The sequence below is a fragment of the Stegodyphus dumicola genome, chromosome 6 (assembly GCF_044657685.1).
Source record: "Stegodyphus dumicola isolate Sdum_Otavi_A_Nest chromosome 6, ASM4465768v1".
NCBI lineage: Eukaryota > Metazoa > Arthropoda > Arachnida > Araneae > Eresidae > Stegodyphus > Stegodyphus dumicola.
The window spans coordinates 566728-580691 of NC_140773.1; positions in this window are offsets into that span (position 1 = coordinate 566728).

Below are 13964 nucleotides of genomic sequence, written 5' to 3' on the forward strand. Positions count from 1 at the left end.
TTTGGTTCAAGAATTGACCTTGCCCGATGGCAAGGTAATTCTCAAAATTGGGAATTATGGTTATGTACTCGACTTACAGGTTATCATATGGCAGAAATACAAATGGGGGCACCTATATCTATGTGAAATGTTTGATCTTCTCAAACAGCCGATTTCAATGTTTTGGAAGCGACAGTAATCAAAATTTGCATTCAAATTTCTTTTCCACTCACTAATAGCTGTTTTTGCTTGCTTGCCTCCACAATCAGCTGCACGTGGAAGGGCTATTTTTCTTGTTAGTGATTTTGACAAACTGTTAAATGTTTCAAATCACATATTCTTTGCTGGTGATCTAAATTTGTGTCTTACTGCATGGCTTTGTCTGAATAGGAACAGGAAGTTTGAATTTATGATGTCAGAGTAACCATGAGATCATAGATCAGGTGTCAGAGTAACCATGTACAGATCATAGATCAGGTGTTAGAGTAACCATGTACAGATCATAGCTCCTACCTTCCTGATTTACTACTGTGTCAGAGGGTCCACTGCAGTTCTTCATCTGGCTGCTCTCTGTAATATATATTTTCAGCATGAAATTAAAGTGGTACAAGTCTTAGGCTCTGGTTTGACAGGTGCATACAAAATTTGGAGTCTGTACTCAAGGAAGTGGTGGGATTTCTTGTGAAAACTTTGGCAAATGTCATGTGATCCCAGTATCCATGTCCAATTTTTCAGAATACAGAAACAGATAAGAACTGAAACCCAAATGCATAAAAAGGCAGAGTAGAAACATTGAGTGCCTAGCAATTGAATGCAGATCGGTTAGGCGCACTGCCACCCAATTATGCAAACAATATCGACCCATCCATGCCTTGAAATGGTCAATAATGCACAGATGGCATTTACAGACAGTGACAAATCTGAAGCTTAGCTGACAGCCTTACTATACAGTTCGCATCAAGTAACAACACCTGGTGTAGTTGTCTGATTATACAGGGAAACATACATGCAGGTGTTGAAAAATTTTTAACTCAAATTCATGCGCCTGACGTAAGGCCTACTGATCCCATGTTGGTTCTAGAATTTATTGAAAAACTGAAGTGCAAAAAGGCCCAGGCATAGATTCTATTTTGAATTGCATGATCATAAACTTTTCCATAATGTTTATAGTTTAGATTATTTTTCTTATTCTTAGGAAAAGCTACTTTCCTGATTGTTGGAAAATTGCAACAGTTGTCCCCATTCCTAAACCAGGACAAAATTTAAATGTACTTCTCTATTACAGGCTAGCTCAATTACAACTTTTTTTTTAAAACCCTCGTAAATGCCTGAATGAATTCAGCTGTGATCAAAATGCGATTATTCTGGAAGTTTGGCTTTCGGTCTCAACAACACCACGGTACACCAGTTACTCCATGTAGTTGAATTCATTCACAAAGGCTTTCGTAAACAAGAGAAAACTGGAATTGTCTATCTTAACATATTCATAACATAACATAGTCAAATGCCTTTGATGTAGCCAACGCAAAAATGTGAAGGTTGGTCTTCTTTAGTTATGGTACATTTTCAAGTGATTTTCCCCGTATTTTAGGCAGCATTCTGGGTTGTTCCTTGAGTGTCGCCGAATCTTCGGCATCGGAAGCATTGCTAGGTGAATAAGTCTGTGCTGGTAGCTAGATGAATATACATTTAAACTAATATGGGAACATTAGGTATATCTGAAAAGTGAAAAAATATATATTATAAATTATTCTGTGTGAATGAAATGTTTTTAATTTTTTATATCATGAATTTTTATTTAACTGAATCAGATTCAAAAGTAAAAAAAAATTAAGAACTGCATCTGTTGCTATTAAATATCTTAACTTATTCATCAGTAACAGAGATTAACTTTAAAACATAAATATCTTATATTTTTCCGAATGAGCATGCACAACACGTTAAGGTGAAGCAACACAAAATTTCAAGACTATTGGTCCATTTGGGCTGATAAACTCATCTCTAATTTCTAAAGTTTTTCAAATTATTGATGCTAATAACTCTTTTTCTTGATCCATTGAATATTTATGTAAGAAAATAGTATATAATAATGTTATAATTTATATTGTAGTTTTCATAATTGCTGAGCAGTATTCTTTATAAATTCTTCTGTTTAAACAAATAATAACCTATATTCTGTTACTTAGGTCCTCAAAACGACTTTGCACACTGCCCCGTGCACCAATATGCACGCTGACCACATTTCAGCAGCCGGAAGCGAGGATCCGAGGGAGGGTGATTCGCACCCTAGACCCCTCGGAATACCCTGTGGCGCAGATATGCTCCCTCTCGAGGCATTTCCCAGGTAAAATTAATACTTTATTGTATAATTTTTTCTACATATTGTTGCTTGCATACAGGTTCATAATAATACAGAGTTCATACAGTCCTTAAGAGTCCTTAAAAGTCCTTAGATTTTTTGGAATTGATTTTTGTTCCTTAAAAGTCCTTAATTTTGGCCAAACTCGGCAGAAGGTCCTTCATTTTAATCATCTGAAATTTATGTCTGGTTTTACGACTGCCATTTTGAGTGTGAATTAGCATTTTGGAGGAATATTTTTGGCAATTCATCGACATATATGATTATCTTTTGAATGGGTTCATGGGTTATAATTTGTTTCTATTTCTAATATAAATGATAGGATACTCGAGTTTCTAAGCAAGAAATGAAACAAGCATTTCGAAATTCGTTTACTAAAGAGCTTTTAAACAACTTTTCACTTTTGGGGATGTGAATTCTTTTATTAAACGGTTCTAAATTTGGCGACTTATCAACATTTTGGGGATTTTGAGATCAGTTTCCATAGAACATTTTTAGTTCCCGAGATCTGAGAAATTTTCGACTATTTTTTTAGAACATTGTAACATTGATAAATATCATTAAAATAATGGTAATGTATTGTAATTATTTTAAAGAAATAACATTAAAGTAAAGCATTTTTATTTTTTGCTGCCGTATTATAAATTCCATTTTGGCCACTTATACAATATCTTGAATCTGAAAAAATAAACAAGGTATAATGTTATAAAGCACAATTTACAAAACATTTCTTAGCAAAAGCAAAATAGCTATGTAATTAATTAAAAATTTTTTCTTTTTAATTTTTTTATGGTAAGAGTTTTCCCATGTTATTGTCTCATATGCATCAGTTTTCTCTGAAATTAATTTTACATTTCCCCCTCTGATTTTTTTCTCAAAATATTTCTGGATCTTTGTTGTTATAGAATTCGTAGGAGTAATTTTTCTTTAGGATTTTAGACATTGCAGCTTGGAAGGTTTAGAAGAAAGCAAGATTTATAGACCCACAATTCTAGAAGATTCGAGAAATATGTGACAAAATTTGAAATGTCTCCATGGTATCAACACGTAATGGATGCATTTTACAGAAAGTTTGCAATGAATTTCTTACTTTATGCAGAACATCTGGAAGAACAATGAAAACATATATTTGAATGTTTTACTTCTGATACTAGACTCTTTTAACATGTTTATCATCCCTTTATTTTCTCTACTTTTCACTAGACTCAAGCATGGAAAATATTAAAAATGCTTCTAATCTTAGCACATGGGCAGGCATTACAAAAAGGGATTTTTTTATTAACAAAGAAATTGAAAACTTACAATTTAAAAGATTCATCTAATATGTCCTAATGCATCATACATATAGCTGGCATTAGGCATTTTCCCACCTGATGCAATCTCTGTGGATCCTAAATTCTGCTGCCTAGTGTCTTTCTAAATTCTGCTTCCAATGCCTCCTTGAAATTCTAAAAGTTCTGCTATGTCTAGATTTTGTTGTTTGGTGTGCCACTAAATTCTAAAAATTCTGCCACATCGGCTCTGTAATCGGCCTTTACCGTATATATTTCATATTTCTTCTTAATGTTCATATTACTAAAGAAATAAAATTAGCCACTTTTTCTATACATTCTAAATGCATTTAGTGTTTTTTAGAATAACAGAAATCCTTAATTAAATCCAAAAATTCTAAAATGAAAAGGAAACATGTTGAAGAAAGAAACGGTATACATAAAGAAAATTATTCTTCAAAGATATGTGCAGTTATTATTATTATGTAAATATTATGTAAATTACCCAATTGTTTATGGTCTCAGCTTTTACTATATTTTCCCGTTTCTGTTTCCCTATATGATAGAGTTACTGAGCCAGATTAAATTAAATTGTATAGTCTTTGACCACTACTCCACATTATTAGTTTGAATTCGACTGTTCTTGTTTAATTATGTCACCATGAGCTGTACTTGATTTTGTTAGCATCAGAACGTGCCTTTATGTTTTAAGTTCTTTTTAAATAAGCCTCTTATTTAAACCATTGTCTGATATTGTAGTTACTTTCAGACATAGTGATAATATGCTTCACGTCTGCCGGAGGTTTTGGACTATTTAACTTTTAGCAAATAAAGTAAACCCTCGTAGGTACATTATGGAGAGGTTGACAAGTTAGGAGGTAAAGCATGCAGAAACTAGCAAGGGCAGTGGTTTGCATATTAAGACAAATCTCTAATTGTTAGAAAAGATGCTTAAAGCGAAGGAAATCGATATAATCTAGCCAAAATATTTGGGAAGGCTTTAAATTAAAACGACGAATAAATTATTTATTCAAAATATTTAAAACAAAATATTTAAACTCAACAAAATATTTAAAATATTTTGTTGAGTGTTTTTGTTACAAAACATAAAGTTACAAACATAAATGTTTTGTAACTTTTAATGTGTAATAATACTAATATCATTTAAGAATCAATGCCATAAATTACATGTATTTTAAACTATGAAATTTTATTAAATTTTGATTTTAGTAGGGCTTTTTTAATAGATTTTGTTCAAAAATAAAATTTAATAGTAGTCATGTAAATCCATAATGACTAAGGATATCAAACTACCTAATTTAATCATTTATAACTAACTACTTACCCTTAAAAATTATCTCTACACATTGTCTCATATGCATCAGTTTTCTCTGAAATTAATTTTACATTTTCCCCCTCTGATTTTTTTCTCAAAATATTTCTGGATCTTTGTTGTTATAGAATTCGTAGGAGTAATTTTTCTTTAGGATTTTAGACATTGCAGCTTGGAAGGTTTAGAAGAAAGCAAGATTTATAGACCCACAATTCTAGAAGATTTGAGAAATATGTGACAAATTTTGAAATGTCTCCATGGTATCAACACGTAATGGATGCATTTTACAGAAAGCTTGCAATGAATTTCTTACTTTATGGAGAACATAATATTTGAATGTTTTACTTCTGATACTATTAAGCGAGTTATTGCTTTTCATTAATACCCACTGTGGTCACAAGGTAAAATACAAAAATGTAAAAATTTGAGTAAAACTTATTCTTTGCATCTAGTGAAATTAAAATAATACAAAATAACTTATCACCTCTGGTGCTTTAATGGCTTATTGGAACCTTTAAGTATATTAACTGGGTTATAATCCCTGGAACTCTACACGAACCTATGACACTAACTGCATTAAACAGAGCCTGACTAACTTTCAACACTTGCTAACCATGCCTACATCAGGCCTTTCAGGTTTGTTCTAATCAGCAGGTCTTTCTCTAAACAAGTAGCAGTGGTGACAACATTCAGTCTTTTGTTATGAATCATGCTGATTATTATCTTACTTCTCATTTTAACCTATGCCATTTGACATAAAATCTACGTGCTATTTACTAAACCTCTAGACTGACCAAGTGTGTGACATAATGAGACATTAAAAAAAAATCAACATAAAGCTTACTGTTAGTAAACGTAATGTCACTTGTTGTTTGACTTCTGAATCAGTATAAAGCTTACTGTTAGTAAACGTAAATGTCACTTCTTTCAAATATGTCCAATAAGTGTAAAATATTTACTGCTACTTGATCAGCTGTTTAAAGTTTATTTTATTTTCAAACTTATTAATAATTATGTTAATTCATGTGTAGTAATAATGCACACTACTTAGGGATCTACTTATTTTTAGGATGTTATTACAAATGTGAAATGCAGGCATCAATAATATTTTTAATTGAATTTATTCAGTTTGCATTTGCTCATGGGTCCTTAATTTTTTTCATTAATGGTCCTTAAAAGTACTTAATTTCTGTGTGCAGAAATGTGTGCAAACTATGTAATAAATGGAGAGTCCACCAGCGGCCGAGCGTTAAAGTCACTGAATACTGGTAGTTCGGTCTGAGGTTCGAATCCCGCGAACGGGCTGGCTGCATGGGTGTTTTTGTGGTTTTTTCCCATGTGTAACGTGTATACGAGCCAGTTTCCCTTAGAAAGTCCTCTATGAAGGCATCCCTTTCCTTAGGCAGATAGCCTTAGTGTGCTTTGTCATAATTAAATAAACCAAAACCAAACCAAACCATAATAAATTGAATGAATAAGTCCGATAAAAGGTTAATAAAATTTATTCTTATCAAAAGAAATGTAATAGATTGCTCAAATTTTCCTCAGAGATATTCGTACAAGTGTTCACAGTATCACGCAGTATAATCAGTCGTTATACTCAGGGCTGTGGAGTCGGTAGGGAAAATGACTGACTCTGACTCCTGGAATTTTAATGACTCTCATTCCCTCATATATATATATGTAAACATATAACATGGGTTACAGCTTATTTTTTTAATGTAATAGAAGTAATAGATTCTACAGGAAAAAAAAAAAATTGATGGCATAGCAAATCATATATATTAATTAACATTTATTATGAAATGGAAAAACTGGCATTAGTTATTTCTAAGAAAATGTACAACTTCGGCAAGATTTTCTTTGTTGGAGGGCCATAGATCAGATTTGATAAACTTCAGAGCTGAGAACTTTCCAGACTAACTTGAGTAGGAGGAAGAGCTATTACTGTTAGGCCTACTTCTTTTAACTTTTCAGGATAGATTTTTATATTTCTCTATTTCTTCAAAGGCCATGTAGAAATCTTGTTTGTATTTTTTCATTTTTCTATCTAAAGGCTCTTGGTTTTTTTTTTTTTTTTTTTTTAATTTTTATTTTCATTCGCTTTGCTTAGCCTTTTAAGTATTATCCAAAAATATTTCTCAAAATCTAATTTATCAATGGAAAAGAATGATAGAGCCTCAATTGCTACTTTTGCAGTTTGACTGTCCTGATTCGAATTCTCCAATTGTTCTAAAAATGATTTCATTCTTAATGAAAGTTCATAGATGACTTTTTTGCCTTTTCACTCCCTAAGAATGGCATCAATTTTAGGAGTTGTTGCTCCTATTGCTGCTTACCTAAATTTAGCAGTGAGATTTGTAATTAAATGGACCAGTTTAATCATTAAGAGCAAATATCACATCCATCCTCCTCCCTTATATTTATTTATTAATAGGTCAATAAAATAGAAAATAACCATTTATTAATGTATACAGTGCATAAATAAAAATAACTCAGCTTGTCATTAATTTTTTTCAGTTCATTTTAATTTTATTTCAAATTCAAACTGTCCAACGAAAACTGGAGTCGTAGTAGACCTGATTCTAGTGACAACAGTTCCGACTCCTTTTACCCCAAAACCTGCCCGACTCCGATTCCGACTCCATGACTCCACATCCTTGGTTATACAGTCAAAAGTCGTTAATCCGGACTCGTCAGGATTTCGGCGATTCCGGATTATCGATTTTTCCGGATTATAAATCATCAGTTTAAATCTGGTAAGATGGCATGCAGAAATTATAAAATTAAAAATATGAAACCATAATTTATGAAATAAAGAACAGTTATAATCTAAAGGGTATCAAATTTTACAAAAAAAAGCTTAATATTTATTTGTTTACTTTACTTTCTTCGCTATCGAAAGCGAATTGTAATGATGAGGAATTTGATTTAAATCATATCAAAGACGGAGTACATCAAGATGAAATACTACATTTAGTAAGGAATTAAAAGCCAAATAAAATAAAAACATCTGCCCTGAAGATAAGGATAGTGCTGGCAGATCAACTTCCAATTCATTGCGTGCTGTGGCGTCCCCCTGCGGCAGAGCTTTGTGAAATTGATAAACAGATTTCGGAATGGTTAGATAAACAAAGGATATGCCTTTATCCATTCTTTGCAGCAATTCCACTTTTTGTTTAATGGATTTCGAAATATACTTTCAAGCTTACTTTTATAAAATTGCTCTAACAGTCTGAAAAAAATAATAAGCCGGATCCAATTCGAAGATTAAGGAACAACGCAATCTGCAACACTAACTGAATTAGATAATTTTAGCTTAGCTTATACCATCCGTTATACATTAAACACGCACGCATAAACTTATTTTGGGCCTGCGCACACGTATATTCGCAGCTGTAAAGGTCTTACGCGCATGAGTCAACACGACACATGCACAGAAAGTTTGTAGCTTTGAGGTCTGGATTATGGATGTCCGAATTAATGAGTTTTGACTGTATGTACTTAACTATTAAAAATGTTACAATACAATGCAATGCAGAAAGAAACCTAATCCAATCTCATGCTGAACAGCTAACTAAACAGTTGAACTGAGATGTTCTGTCTCTGGCATTTTTTAGCATTTTAGTTGGTTACGAGAAGTTTTGAGTAATTTCTTTGCTTCTTGAGATTTCTAGAAACCACCAAGAGGAATTACAGTTGAAGCTAGCATAGTACAGTCAAAAGTTGTTAATTCGGACACCCATAATCCGAACTTCAAAGCTACAAACTTTCTGGGCATGCGTCGCGTTGAAGCATGCGCGTAAGACCTTTACCGCTGCAAATTTGCGTGTGCGCGTGCGCAAAATACGTTTACGAATGCGCGTTTAATGTATAACGGATGGGATAAGCTAAGCTAAAATTATCTAATTATCTATTTCAGTTAATGTTGCAGATTGCGTTGTTCCTTAATCTTGGAATTGGATCCGGATTATTATTTTTTGCAGACTGTTAGAGCAATTTTATAAAAGTAAGCTTGAACTTTCGATTATGTTAAATAGAATTTCCGATATATATTTACTAATATGTAAAGGATATACAAAGCAAAAGTATCTTTCGGAGTCCATTAAACAAAAAGTGGAATTGCTGCAAAAAATGGATAAAGGCATAATCCTTTGTTTATCTAAACTTTAACGTTTGTTTATCTTTAACGCTGCACTGCCTGCAATGAATTGGAAGTTGATTTGTCAGCACTATCCTTATCTTAAGGGCAGATGTTTTTATTTTATTTGGCTTATAATTGCTTACTCAATGTAGTATTACATCTCCATGTACTTCGTCTTTGATATGATTTAAATCAAATGCCTCCTTATAGAAAGTGACAGAGGTTATTGAAAACGAAAAAATTTCGATTGAGAAATTAGTCTGTATTCTCGACACAGCAATTATAGGACTTGAACAGCGGCAACTTACATTGAAAGAAATGCTTAATAAAGTAAACAAATAAATATTAAGCTTTTTTTTTTGTAAATTTTGATACCCTTTAGATCATAATTGTTCTTTATTTCGTAAATTACGGCTTCATATTTTTAATTTTATAATTTCTGCATGCCATTTTACCAGATTTAAACTGATGATCTATAATCCGGAATCGCCGAAGTCCCGACAAGCCCGGATTAATGACTTTTAACTGTAGTCAATTACATTTATTCAAATTAAACATACATTACCGAGATAAACGTTTACTCAATGTTGAATGCACATGGTCCTGTATTTTTACTTTTCTGGCAATATCTTTCTCACATGTTTCATTTATCACGTGCTGCATTGCATAGGAAAATAAAACAATTATAATTCTATTAACCCCTTCGCGCCGACTGTCACGTCTATGTGCCAGCAACGAACACACACACTTCCCGGCTGACACGCTGGCGTGCCCATAGACCTGTTATATACTAGACGGAGCATCGCCATTCAAAACCGGGTGAAAAAGTGGCACAGGAATGAGCTGCAGGAGTTTGGGCATGAAATGGAACTGAATCCAGACTTTGGCGTACTATCGCCATGGCTGGCGATTTTTTCCTCTCTTTTCTCCCAGTTCGAAATGCGAACTTGGAAAGACGTCATTTCGCAGAAGCTGCCGTTGAATTTGCAGAAGAGGTTAAATCGATAAACACCAGCCAAAATTAATAATTTCCCTAAAATTGGACACTTTATTTTAAAATTTAACTTTATTTTAAATTTTAATTTTTAAAATTTAAATAATTTTCATGCTGTAGAATAATATTTTGCAATATGTCCATCGGCGTCTACAAAATTTAAAATAAAATAAAAAAAACTGGAGAGAACAAACTAAATAATAAACTAATAACTAAATAATAAACTAAATAATAAATAATAAACTAATAGCAAACTAAAAAATAAATAAGTAAAATAAATAAATAAAAATGAAGGCTTTTTAGTACTTAGGACAGAATAAAAAATAAAAAAATAGATAACATAAGAAGAATGAGTGAAAACAGAAAATAGTACAAAAAGGAAATTTAATATTAATACGAAAAGGAAATTTAATGTTAATACAGTGTATTGCAGAGAACTACAGAGTAGACAAATCAAAGTGAGAAAGATATTAAATAAAATGAACTAAAAATGAATGTCAATATAGCAGATATAAGTTAAAAGGAAGAGAGAGAGTGGTAAATAATTAAATTATGAAACAAAAAGGTGGTAAATTAAGACTTCCTTTTACTAGCAAATATATATATATATATTATATTTGGTGAAACAAAAACAAATATTTATTACAAAAAGGTGGTAAATTATTACAAAAAGGTGGTAAATTTATTACAAAAAGGTGGTAAATTAAGACTTCCTTTTACTAGCAAATATATATATATTATGCACGTTGCACAATGTAGTCGTACTTATTTTAAATAATTTTAGAAGGTAAAATTTAAATAATGTTCATTATTTTTAAAAAGAAACTTAAAACTATTAAAGTTTTGAAATTTAACTGCTATATAATTGCTATTTTCTTAATACTTAACAAATTCTTAATATTTGAATAAATGCCAGAAACATGATATAAGAAAGAAAATACGTGTTTGAAGGTAAACAAATTTGTTATATTTGGATGCAAGAAAAGGGGATAAAATAAAGTCATTCATGTCCCCCCCCAAAAAAAAAACATAATTTTATGCAGTTCTTACACAGTGTTACATCAACATTACCAAGTATTAAATACATACATTACTACTTCGCACATGTCCGCATGAGCAAACGCATACAAAGAATATATAAACAAACGCATTCAAAGCAGTCTGTTGGCGTATAAAAAATGTCGCCAAAGCAGAATACTAGACTAATTAAAATTATATTGTATTACTAAAATTTTAACATTTTTTTCAGAAAACAGTTATTAGAAACATACATATATATTAAGATACTTTTATTTAAATGTTATTTCAAGTATGCATATATTATATAAAATTAGAAAATCTATTTTTTATTAGAAAAAGGCAAGTAGAGTGGATAAAAAAACCTCTACATTTTATAAAATTAGGTTTTAAAACATTAGAAAAAGCTCATTTGTGAAATGTTGCTCTTCCATCTTTCATATATCTGGAATTACATCCATATGCGGAGCACGAAAGTATCATTTTTGAAGTCTGAAACAATGCGCTTACACGCAAAACACTTGCTTCTCACCAATTTTCCATAGAACTGTAATGGTAAGGAAGATTCGCGGGAAATACGATTTGGGAAATGTTCCAAATGTCACGTGGTTCTCATTCCTGTTCCCCTTCAGGGTTGCCATTTCTCTCTCTAGTACATTACAGCTCTATGGGCGTGCCAGAGCGTTTTCCCGTTCAGTCCCAACTGTCACATATTTGTGCCAGTGTCCTGGAACGTTTTAAAAATTATAATTTCTGCCACAAGATGGCACTGTATGTCCATATGGTTTCAGATACATGTACATTAGACCTTCTACTCGAAATGAGAGAAGCATGACTCGCATACACGTGTTTTTGATTATATAAACAAACGGGGAAATAAATGTTTCCGAATGGCATACTTTATGACGTCTCTTTAAACTCGCACATGGTAGTTGTTTATTGTAAGTAGAGAAGTTTTATTTTTGCTAAAGCGTTGGGTATTTTGGTTTGCAGTTCAGTTTTTAGAAAGTAATTAGATCTTGTTAGACGTGAATTCTTTTCTGTTTTTACCGTTGCAATGTCGAAGCATCAAAAATGTTTAACAGAGCATGAAATAGCAGAAATGATGCAAATTATTTCAGATATTGATTTTGAAACAGATTCTGATAGTAGTGATAGTGATACTGTGATATATTCTGATCGTAAAGAATCTGGTGAATCTAATGATGATGAGGACATTTCGGACATCTATATGCCGAGTACGTCGAAAGCAAGTACTTCTCCATGGTCATCCACAATAGAAAATTTATCAGAATTACCATTTAAAGCTGTTCCTGGAATTAAAGTGGATAATTCGGTTGAAAAAGAAATTGATTTCTTTAGGTAATATTTTGATGATACAATAATGAAATTAATTACTGAAGAGACTAATCTGTATCAGAGGAGCAAATATCCTGAGGATGAATCTGGAGCACCTTCTTCGAAGTATTTACCTGTTACAGTGGAAGAAATGTTTGTTTTCTTTGCTCCAACAATTTTGATGAGTATTATAAAGAAACCCACAATTATTAAATCCGCTCAGATTAACTGAAAGACATTTTCCAAAACTTTGTTCGGAAGAGACTGAAAATGAGACGACGATGCTTCGTTTGTTCACATTCCCAAAAAAATCCTTCAAAACGGCAAATGAGTTATTATGAGTGCAAGGAATGTAATGTAGGATTGTGTGTACATCTCTGTTTTTAAATTTTTCATACGAAAAGAGAATTTTAAGTAAATATATTTAGTTTTCAGATGTATAATGTTAAAAGTCATAAAATGGTGAGTAATGAAAATAAAATGTGTAAAATATGCATTTAAACAAGAAATAAGGTATTTAAAGTATATATAAAAATATCTATAAAGCATAAGCCGTTTAAATACTCTATAGAGCATTATTAAACAATGCATTGATACTTCGGAAATTTCATGGATTTAGGCTTAATAGCAAAAAAGCCCCCGACCCTGGACAGGCGCTCGTGTAAGACACTGCCGGCCTACGCGATAAGCGCGCGTTTGCGCTACCTGGCGTGAAGGGGTTAACATTAGCTATCTAAGTACAAAATTTGTAACACTGCCCCCTTGCCAAGGACTGCATGCCCTAGGCAGTACAATCCCTGAACAGGAAGCCATGCTTATAACTAAAGCATCGGTGCAATAATACAGATTACAGTGCAGTAACAGACAACATCAACAATAAATGCAATAAGTAATATAAAACAAATCAAATACTAAATCAATAAATGAGGGTAAAAATTTTCAAATTTTGAAACAAAAAAAGGAACCACGGTCTTGTACTATTTACATTATATACACCATGTACTACGGCTATAGCAAGGCGCTAACCTGTCGCAATGAACGACTTTAGGCTCAGAGATCGATGACCTTACAGATCTGAACCATGACGTCGCTCAGCCTGTTTAGGACTGTGTAAGGACCATCCCAAGGTGACTAGTTTAGGACCGAGTCCTTTCCATTGAATCAGATTCCACAACCACACCATGTCTCTTTTGTTGAATTGATGTCCTGTAGCTCTGGTGTCGCATCGATCTTCATCTTCTTCGTCACCAAGTTGACTTGCTCTTGACTAGTGCTCAAAATTGTGCATCACTTCAAGCTGTGCCTCAAGATCTTGGATGTACTCCTCGGGTGATTGAAGGCACATCCTGAGGTGGTGACCAAACAAGACATTGCAAGGCAGATGAAGGTCATGACCAAAGAGCATCTGAGATGTGGAATAGCTGGTAGTCTCGTGGACTAATAGCTAGGATCTTCTGGATAGAAGAAAGCTAATGCATCGGTGCAATAATACTATTCAGAAGATTTCTTCTGGATATCCAGAAATATGA